Source organism: Callorhinus ursinus, unplaced genomic scaffold (assembly GCF_003265705.2).
Source record: "Callorhinus ursinus isolate GAN/ISIS: 27379988/994484 unplaced genomic scaffold, GSC_fseal_2.0 scaffold52, whole genome shotgun sequence".
Taxonomy (NCBI): Eukaryota; Metazoa; Chordata; class Mammalia; order Carnivora; family Otariidae; genus Callorhinus; species Callorhinus ursinus.
This window is the reverse complement of record NW_027397114.1, coordinates 8,503,906-8,507,338: the sequence shown is the minus strand read 5'-3', so window position 1 is coordinate 8,507,338 and position 3,433 is coordinate 8,503,906. Positions and strand designations below refer to the sequence as shown.

General features: G+C 51.4%; 1 pseudogene; it reads left to right on the top strand.

Moving 5' to 3' along the window:
• Window positions 1–711: 711 nt before the first annotated feature.
• LOC112813944 (small ribosomal subunit protein eS1-like) lies at window positions 712–1,665 on the top strand (annotated as a pseudogene).
• Window positions 1,666–3,433: the final 1,768 nt, after the last annotated feature.

Genomic DNA, 3,433 nt, shown 5'->3' with positions numbered 1-3,433 from the left:
ATCGGTAAGGGTATGTGTGGCTTGGGTGGATGGTATACAATGGATTTGTTCCTTGGATAATAGTCTCAAACTTTTTTTTTTTTTAAAGATTTTATTTATTTATTTGAGAGAGAGAGAATGAGAGATAGAGAGCACGAAAGGGAAGAGAGTCAGAGGAAGAAGCAGAGTCCCTGCCGAGCAGGGAGCCCGATGCGGGACTCGATCCCAGGACTCCAGGATCATGACCTGAGCCGAAGACAGTCGCTTAACCAACTGAGCCACCCAGGTGCCCAATAGTCTCAAACTTTCAAGAAATACTGCTGTGTGGGGCGACACCACAGCAGCCCTTCAGGATGGGCATCAACACCCCTATTTTCTCTAGCCTTAGAGTTGGAGTTGATTAGCGTGAGGATGGGATCAAGGAAAAGACACTCACGTGAGTTAACCAATTTGCCCAGGAGCATCTGTCTCAGGGCTAATGAGGGAAAAGGTGAACAGCTAGCCAAAACCAGTCCATCACCCTCACGCATCACAAACCCAAACCCAGGGACCTAGTCAAAGTGCCTCTCAGCCCTCAGGGAGAGGAGACACTGGACCTGGCTCCAAGAGTCACTCACTGAACACACTGGAGGACTCGCTCTTCCAGAGACCATCAGGCCTTCTGGCTCCCTGAGCAGCACCACGGCGGTCGGCAAGAACAAGCACCTAACGAAAGGCAGCAAAAAGGGAGCCAAGAAGAAAGTGGCTGATCCTGGGCACCTGGGTGGCTCAGTCGTTAAGCATCTGCCTTCGGCTCAGGTCATGATCCCAGGGTCCTGGGACCAAGCCCCTCATCGGGCTCCCTGCTTTGCGGGAAGCCTGCTTCTCCTTCTCCCACTACCCCTGCTTGTGTTCCCTCTCTCGCTGTGTCTCTCTCTATCAAATAAATAAATAAAATATTTTTAAAAAAAGTGGTTGATCCATTTTCTAAGAAAGATTGGTATGATGTGAAAGCACCAGCTATGTTCAATATAAGAAGTATTGAAAAAAACAGTCACAAGAACTCAAGGAACCAAAATCCCATCTGATGGCCTCAAGGGTCATGTTTTTGAAGTGAGCCTTGCTGATATGCAGAATGATGAAGTTGCATTTAGAAAATTCAAGCTAATTACTGAGGATGTTCAGGGCAAAAACTGCCTGACTAATTTCCATGGCATGGATCTTACCCGCGACAAAATGTGCTCCATGGTCAAAAAATGGCAGACCATGATTGAAACTCATGTTGATGTCAAGACTACCGATGGTTATTTGCTTTGTCTGTTTTGTGTTGGTTTTACTAAAAAACGCAATAATCAGATTCGGAAGATCTCTTATGCTCAGCACCAACAGGTCCGTCAAATTTGGGAAAAGATGATGGAAATCATGACCCAAGAGGTGCAAACAAATGACTTGAAAGAAGTGGTTAATAAACTGATTCCAGACAGCATCGGAAAAGATATAGAAATGGCTTGTCAGTCTATTTATCCACTCCACGATGTCTTCGTTAGAAAAGTAAAAATGCTAAAGAAGCCCAAGTTTGAATTGGGAAAGCTCATGGAGCTTCACAGTGAAGGTAGTAGTTCTGGAAAAGCTACTGGGGACGAGACTGGTGCTAAAGTTGAACGAGCTGATGGATATGAGCCACCAGTCCAAGAATCTGTTTAAAATTCAGACATTTGATGGTGACAAAAAATCTTACTTGTGATGTTAAAAAAAAGAGAGAGACCATCACGGTGTTAGGGTCAGTGTTAGAGGTGTCCCTTCTCCCCCAGGTCCTACCCTCCTGTGCCCTGGTCTTAGGAGGGTTTGTCCAGCCAGGAAAGCTGCTGTAGAACTTCTGTTACTGGACCCATCCTCCATGCCCCTGTCTGTCCTGGGGCCACACTCCTCATGTCGCTGAGTCCTGGGATGTCAGAGGAGGCGAATGTTATCTTTCCCCATTTTGCATAAAAGGAACCCTGAAATTCCAAGGGAACTAAGGGAAACTGAGCCAGAAGGTTTTAGCTTCATGTGTTCTGCTCCAGAGCCGCGAATAAAGGGTACCATGAACCCAGCCCCCCCACCCCCCACCCCCCCGCACCAGAGGAGCCGGAGAAGGGCTCTCTAAGATATCCGGGTAACTACCAGTCCTTCCCCCACAAAGATCTCATGCCCTCCCACTCCCTAACTCCCACCCAGCCAACAAGCACACCCTCTCCGCATCCCAGATCCCAGGGGGGGAAAAAAAACCTGTGGGGACAATGCTCAGTCCCAGTGGGTTGCCCAGAGAAGGCGGGGCCGGCGGCGGCGGGGCCGGGAGTGAGGATGGGGGAGGAGCGGGGTCAGAACTCACGCCCGGGGAGGAGGCTCGAGAGGGGCCAGTCTTCCAAAGAGAATGAGCCCATTCAGAGCCGGGAAGGAAGGGGAAAAAACCTTGTCTGGTGTTTGACAAGAGGCGAGGAAGGGGGGCAGGGGTGGGCGCTGCTGATTCGCTTCTCCCCTCAACAGCCCCTCCAGCAGGGCCTGGCGGGAGAGCCAAGGGAAGAGGGTGTCTAAGGGACAGAGGTTGAGGGGGACCTCAGGGGGGAAGGGAGGGGGCTGCTGGAGGAGCCTGAGAGTGTGCCAGAAGGGTCCGTGAGGGGCCTGCGGGGAGGGAGGCAGGAGGAGAGGGGCAACTGCAGGGCAGAGGAGAGACAACGAGGGATAGAGGGCAGATGCACGAGATCCTCTGGAGGAGGTACTGGGCCTGTGGGTGGTAGAGGTGTAGGGCCAGACCTCTGGTACTGAAGGGGCAGGGCGGGGCTCTGGCCTCGGGAGGTGACCTCTGAGGGTCAACAGGCTGGGGTCTAAAACTAGCGGCCTGTGAAATGCCAGTCAATCATTGACCAGCCACTGAGACTGGGGGACACAGGAGGCCACGTGTGTGTTGGCACCAGAGTCTCCTCCCTTCTGCCTACCTCACCAGCCAACCTGGGGTCAGAGGACTGAAAACAAACAGAAAAAGGGAGGAGACGGTCCACAGTTCGAGGTCCAGGCCACAAACTGGGGCCTACCCCACAGGGCCTTGAGTCTGGGGCACGAGTTGCTGGGGAAGCATCTGTGTGAATTAGTTACATGGAAGGAGTCCCCCAAGAGTAGGCACAAGGCCTCCCTGGGGCCATAGCAGAGTGGAATTTGGAAGCTTCTGATAAGAAAATCTGCCTTTCTAGGGGCGCCTGGGTGGCTGCGTTGGGTAAGCATCTGCCTTCTGCTCAGGTCATGATCTTAAGGTCCTGGGATTGAGTCCCTGCATCGGGAGCCTGCTTCTCCCTCTCCCTCTGCCTGCTGTTCCCCCTGCTTGTGCACAATCTCTCTCTCTCTCTGTCAAATAAATAAAATCTTTAAGAAGGAAGGAAGAGAGAGAGAGAGACAGAAAGAAAGAAAGAAAGAAAGAAAGAAAGAAAGAAAGAAAGAAAGA